This window comes from Prionailurus viverrinus, chromosome X, assembly GCF_022837055.1.
Source record: "Prionailurus viverrinus isolate Anna chromosome X, UM_Priviv_1.0, whole genome shotgun sequence".
NCBI classification, from domain to species: Eukaryota; Metazoa; Chordata; class Mammalia; order Carnivora; family Felidae; genus Prionailurus; species Prionailurus viverrinus.
This window is the reverse complement of record NC_062579.1, coordinates 45,507,054-45,514,063: the sequence shown is the minus strand read 5'-3', so window position 1 is coordinate 45,514,063 and position 7,010 is coordinate 45,507,054.

The window sequence follows — 7,010 nt, the reverse complement described above, 5'->3', positions numbered from 1 at the left end:
AACATTATGACTATAGTTTACACTACTGTATGATATATATGAAAGTTGTTAAGAGAGTAAATCCTAAGCTGTATCACAAGGAAATTTTTTTTCTTCTTCCTGTTTTTGCTTTTTCTTTTATTTATATCTGTATGAGATGATAGATTCTGACTAAACATTGCAGTAATTGTCTCACTATATACATATACATATGCATGTATATGTGAATCCATTATGCTGTACAATTTAAACTTATACAGTGATGCTTGTCAATTATATCTCAATAAAACTAAAAAGAAACAAAATAAATAATAAATAATGTCAATATTTAAAAAATTTAGTTATTCTCAACAATAAACCTATGTTGCAAAAATAATATTCAACTGTAACAATAACCATTATAAGTACATTAAATTTATTATTATTATTAAATTTCACTAGTAAAATGTGTGAGTAAAAGTCAACAATTTGCCCTTTACTCTCTCCCTCATCCAGAAATCCAGTGGGCTCACCTGGAATATAGTACTACTCTTTGCCATATGAAAGTCCTGCATGTATGGGAGAGAACAACTTTTCTAATACTGCCTGCTTCTGAGTGGCCACCAGCAGCTGGAACTCTTACCATTAAAAATCCAGTTTTTCATTCTAAAATATAAAGTATCTAAGTATACTCTATGAGAAAGTAACTAATTTGGGAACTTCCAATCTGTACAAGAGGAGGTAGACCTATTTCTCCTGGCCCCAACCTACTAAGCACAACTAGAAACACTTGAAATAATATAAGAGACAACCAAAGGTAAAAAGGTAGTAATAAAAAGGTTTGTGAAAGAATTGGTTTGTGATCCCAGGACTAGAGGAACAACATGTGACTAGGTAATCTTATAGCAACACACACACACACACACACACACACACACACACACACACCAAAAGAGCATGACACACACCCAGCTGTTCCTGACCCTCAACCTCACAAAAAAGCCCAATCAGGCACATCTCTCCCCTGGATTGAGAGGAAATTCCTCTGACACCACCAAAAAAGAGGAATCCATTGGGAGCCCCACCAAGTATAAGAGGCAAGAGAAGTTTTATCCTTCCCTGCAAGTCCCCATATTTCTAAGAGATACCAAGATGGATTGACAAAACTAGTAAGAGAGATCCACCCACAACAAGCAGTCTGGCCTAAGAGTCTTCTCTTTCCCCATTGGTCATAAAACTCTTCACCTTGAGATTACTGGACCAGGAAAGCAGATCCCCTTTTAATCCTACAGGCCTGAGAATCCCCACACTTGCCCAGAGACACCAGGGAAGCCAAGGAGCACAAATAAAAGAAACCCACTGCAACAAAGTGCCTGGTTCAGGAAATGCTCTCCATCATCCACAGTAGTGCATTGGTTCCTGTCACAAGTTCCTGCCAAGGAAACAACTTTTACCCTGTGTCCGTGAAACTCATTTTTCTTCCACCTGAAGATGCCAGAGATCCTAGAGACACCCAGAGGTCTGGGATGTGGGAATTCTTTCCATCACATCAAGTAACACCAGTAAGATCCAGTAGAGCCCTGATGGCACCAAATCAATCAAAAGAAAACTAGAATGGTTGTGAAATTAAACCATCACTAAAATTTCAGCCAAAAGGTACTCAACATTACTAATCATCAGGGAAACACAAATTAAAAATACAGTGACATATCATCTTATACCTATCAGAATGGATAAAATTAAAAAAAAAGACCATAAATAACAAGTGTTAGGATGTGGAGAAAAAGGAACCCTCATGCATTGTGGGTGGAAATGTAAATTGGTGAAGTCACTAAAAAATAGTATGAAGGATTTTCAAAAAAATAAAAATAAAAATAGGGGTGCCTGGATGGCTCAGTGAGTTAAGCTCTTGATTTCAATTCATGTCATGATCTTGCAGTTCATGAGATTGAGCCCCACGTTGGGATACACGAAGCCCATGAGCCCCATGAAGAGCCTGCTTCAGATTTCTCTCTCTCATCTCTCTCTGCCTTTCCCCTGATCGGGCTCACTCTGTCTGTCTGTCTGTCTCTCTCAAAATAAATAAATAAACAATTAAGAAAAGATAAAAATAAAAATACTATATGATACAATAATTCAACTATTATGTTCTTAGAAAAAAACCCACTAATTTGGAAAGATATATACACCATGTTTGTTGCAGCATTATTTACAATAGCCAAGATATAGAAGCAACCCAAGTGTGTGCATTGATTGATAAATGGATAAAGATGTCTTATAAATATACACAATGCAATATTACTTGGCCATAAGAACAAGATCTTGCCATTTGCAACAATATGGATGGATCTAGAGAGTATAATGTTAAGTGAAATAAGTCAATCAGAGACAACCGTGTAATTTCACTCATATGTGGAATTTAAGAAAGAAAATAAAGAAAAGAAATAGGTGAAGGTAATTGAGAGTACATTTATCTTAATGAGCACTAAGTAATGTGTAGAATTGTTCAATAATTGTTGTATACCCAAAACTAATATAAAACTGTATTTTAATTATGCTTCAACTAAAAAAAGAAAATGAAAACACTAATTCAAAAAGGTATATGCACCCCTATGTTTATTTGTTTACTGCAGCATTATTTGCAATAGTCAAGATTTGGAAGCAATCTAAGTGCCCATTATTACATGGATATATAAAGAAGACAAAAAATATGTATAGGAATATATAGATGTGTGTATAAATATATACACATGAATATTACACATCCATTAGAAAGGATGAGATCTTGACATTTCCAACAACATGGATGGACCTAGAGGGTACTATGCTAGTGAAATAAGTCAAACAGAGAAAGACAAACACCATCTTATTTCACTTATATGTTGAATCTAAAAAATAAACAAAAAGAAGAAGCAGACCTATGAATTACAGAGAACAAACTGATTATTGTGGAATAGGCAAAATGGATGAAGAGGAGTGAGAAATACAGGCTATTATATTGTAATACTACTGTATGGTGACAGATGGTAGCTACACTTGTAGTGAGCATAGCATCATGTATAGAAATGTTAAATTACTATGTTGTATACCTGACACTAATGTAACATTTTGTGTCAACTATACTCAAATTAAAAAAAGAAAACTTCAGCCTATCAAAGTAGCCTAAGACCTGCATGCTAAACCTAAATAGAGTAATTGCCTTCTAAAATAAAATATTTAAATAGGACCCAGAGTCTACAAACCTAATAGAAAAAATTTCAGGATATAATGCAAAATCTCTTGTCATGCCAAAAGCTAAGAAAAGCTCAATTTGAATAATAAAATGTAATCAACTTATACCAACATTAAAATTTTGAATTGTCAAAATTATATGGCAAGGATTTTAAAGTATCCATTAGAAAATGCTTTATATCAAATATAAATTTTCTTCAGACAAATGAAAAAATAGAAAATCTCAGCAAATAAATAGATTTTATATAAAATGGAAAATATATCCAAAAAAACAAGAGTCCAGGGCCAGATGGCTTTCCAGGGCAATTCTACCAAACATTTAAAGAAGAGTTAACACCTATTCTCTTGAAGCTGTTCCAAAAAGTGGAAATGGAAGGAAAACTTCCAAACTCTTTCTATGAAGAGTTCTATCAATTACCTTGATTCCAAAGCCAGACAGAGACCCCACTAAAAAGGAGAACTATAGACCAATTTCCCGGGTGAACATGGATGCAAAAATTCTCAAGATATTAGCCAACTGGATCCAATAATACATTAAAAAAATTATTCACCACAACAAAGTGGGATTTACACCTGGGATGCAGGGCTGGTTCAATATCCATGAAAAAATCAATGTGATTCAACACATCAATAAAAGAAAGGACAAGAGCTACATGATGTTCTCAATATATGCAGAGAAATCATTTGACAAAATACATCATCCTTTCTTTATAAAAACCCTCAAGAACGTAGCGATAGAAAGATCATACCTCGAGATCATAAAAGCCATATATGAAAGACCCAACGCTAATATCATCCTCAATGAGGAAAAACTGAGAGATTTACGCCTAAGGTCAGGAACAAGACAGGGATGTCCACTCTCACCACTGTTATTCAACATAGTATTGGAAGTCTTAGCGTCAGCAAACAGACAAAACAAAGAAATAAAAGGCATCCAAATCAGCCAGGAGGAGGTCAAACTTTCACTCTTCACAGATGACATGATACTCTATATGGAAAACCCAAAAGATTCTACCAAAAAACTGATAGAACTGATCCACGAATTCAGCAAAGTGGCAGGATACAAAATCAATGTACAGAAATCGGTTGCATTCCTATACACCAACAATGAAGCAACAGAAAGAGAAATCAAGGAATCGATCCCATTTACAACTGCACCAAAAACCATAAAATACCTAGGAATAAATCTAACCAAAGAGGTGAAAAATCTATACACTGAAAACTATAGAAAGCTTATGAAAGAAATTGAAGAAGACACAAAAAAAAATGGAAAAAGATTCCATGCTCCTGGATAGGAAGAACAAATATTGTTAAAGTGTTGATACTACCCAAAGCAATCTACATATTCAATGCAATCGCCATCAAAATAACACCAGCATTTTTCACAAAGGAAGAACAAACAATCCTAAAATTTGCATGGAACCGGAAAAGACTGCAAATAACCAAAATAATCTTGAAAAAGAAAACCAAAGCAGTAGGCATCACAGTCCCGGACTTCAAGCTGTATTACAAAGCTGTAATCATCAAGTCAGTATGATACTGGCACAAGAACAGACACTCAGATCAATGGAACAGAATAGAGAACCCAGAAATGGACCCACAAATGTATGGCCAACTAATCTTTGACAAAGCAGGAAAGAATATTCAATGGAATAAACACAGTCTCTTCAGCAAATGGTTCTGGGAAAAGTGGACAGCGACATGCAGAAAAGTGAACCTGGACAGCTTTCTTACACCATACACAAAAATAAACTCAAAATGGATAGGAAGCCATCAAAATCCTCGAGGAAAAGCAGGCAAAAACCTCTTTGACCTTGGCCGCAGCAACTTCTTATTCAACACGTCTCCAGAGGCAAGGGAAACAAAAGCAAAAATGAACTATTGGGACCTCATTAAAATAAAAAGCTTCTGCACAGTGAAGGAAACAATCAGCAACACTAAACAGCAACCAACAGAATGGGAGAATATATTTGCAAACATATCAGATAAAGGGTTAGTATCCAAAATCTGTAGAGAACTTACCAAACTCAACACCCCAAAAAACAAATAATCCAGCGAAGAAAAGGGAAAAGAGACATGAATAGACACTTCTCCACAGAAGACATCTGGATTGCCAACTGACACATGAAACAATGCTCAACATCACTCCTCATCAGGGAAATACAAATCAAAACTACAATGAGATACCACCTCACACCTGTGAGAATAGCTAACATTGGGGCGCCTGGGTGGCGCAGTCGGTTAAGCATCCGACTTCAGCCAGGTCACGATCTTGCGGTCCGTGAGTTCGAGCCCCGCGTCGGGCTCTGGGCTGATGGCTCAGAGCCTGGAGCCTGTTTCTGATTCTGTGTCTTCCTCTCTCTCTGCCCCTCCCCTGTTCATGCTCTGTCTCTCTCTGTCCCAAAAATAAATAAACGTTGAAAAAAAATTAAAAAAAAAAAGAATAGCTAACATTAACTCAGGAAACAACAAATGTTGGTGAGGATGTAGAAAAAGAGGATCTACTTTGAACTGCTGGTGGGAATGCACTGGTGCAGTCACTCTGGAAAACAGTATGGAGGTTCCTCAAAAAACTAACAATAGAACTACCCTATGACCAGCAATTGCTCTACCAGGTATTTATCCAAGGGATACAGGTATGCTGTTTCTAAGGGGCACATGCACACGATGTTTATAGCAGCACTATCAATAATAGCCAAGGAATGGAAAGAGCCCAAATGTCCACTGATGGATGAATGGATAAAGAAGATGTGGTATGTATATTCAATGGAGTATTACTCAACAATCAAAAAGAATGAAATCTTGCCATTTGCAACTATGTGGTTGGAACTAGAAAGTATTATGCTAAGCAAAATTAGTCAGTAAGAGAAAGACAAATATATGACTTCACTCATGTGAGGACTTTAAGAGACAAAACAGATGAACATAAGGGAAAGGAAGCAAAAATAATATAAAAACAGGGAGGGGGACAAAAAAATAAGAGACTCTTAAATATGGAGAACAGAGTTTGACTGGAGGGGTTGTCGGAGGTGGGATGGACTAAATTGGTATGGGGCATTAAGGAATCTACCCCTGAAATCATTGTTGCACTGTATACTAACTTGGATTTAAATTAAAAAAAAATAAATTAAACAAAAAGCAAAAAAAGAAAAAAATACAGCTGGGGATTTAGTAACATGGCTTCAGGATTGGAGACCACAATTGACCCTGAGCAGCAGTGGATAGGGGCAGGACCAGAAAAATCATATTGGGGAAAGGTCGTTCTCATCACTGTATGGTGTGGTGCTAGGAGCTGCAGTTTGAGAGGTGTGGATTGCAAGGATTAGTGAGGAACGGATTTGTGATGAGCACCAGCAGCCATCACAACATCTCATTAAGGTGAGTCTTTTTATCAGGATCCTCTCCTTGGAATAAGGCTGAAGGGGTCTATAGTATCCACTGCAGAATAAAAAGTATTTTGAGCTGAAAAAAAATAAAATGGAAAATATAGAACTGACAATTAGAAAATTTAAATTTTTATTTATTTTTTTTTTAATTTTTTTTCCCAACGTTTATTTATTTTTGAGACAGAGAGAGACAGAGCATGAACGGGGGAGGGGCAGAGAGAGAGGGAGACACAGAATCAGAAACAGGCTCCAGGCTCTGAGCCATCAGCCCAGAGCCTGACGCGGGGCTCGAACTCACGGACCGCGAGATCGTGACCTGGCTGAAGTCGGACGCTTAACCGACTGCGCCACCCAGGCGCCCCGAAAATTTAAATTTTTAAAAATTACTAATATATATGGGATCAGTAGTAGAATGGAGATGGCAAAAGATAGAAT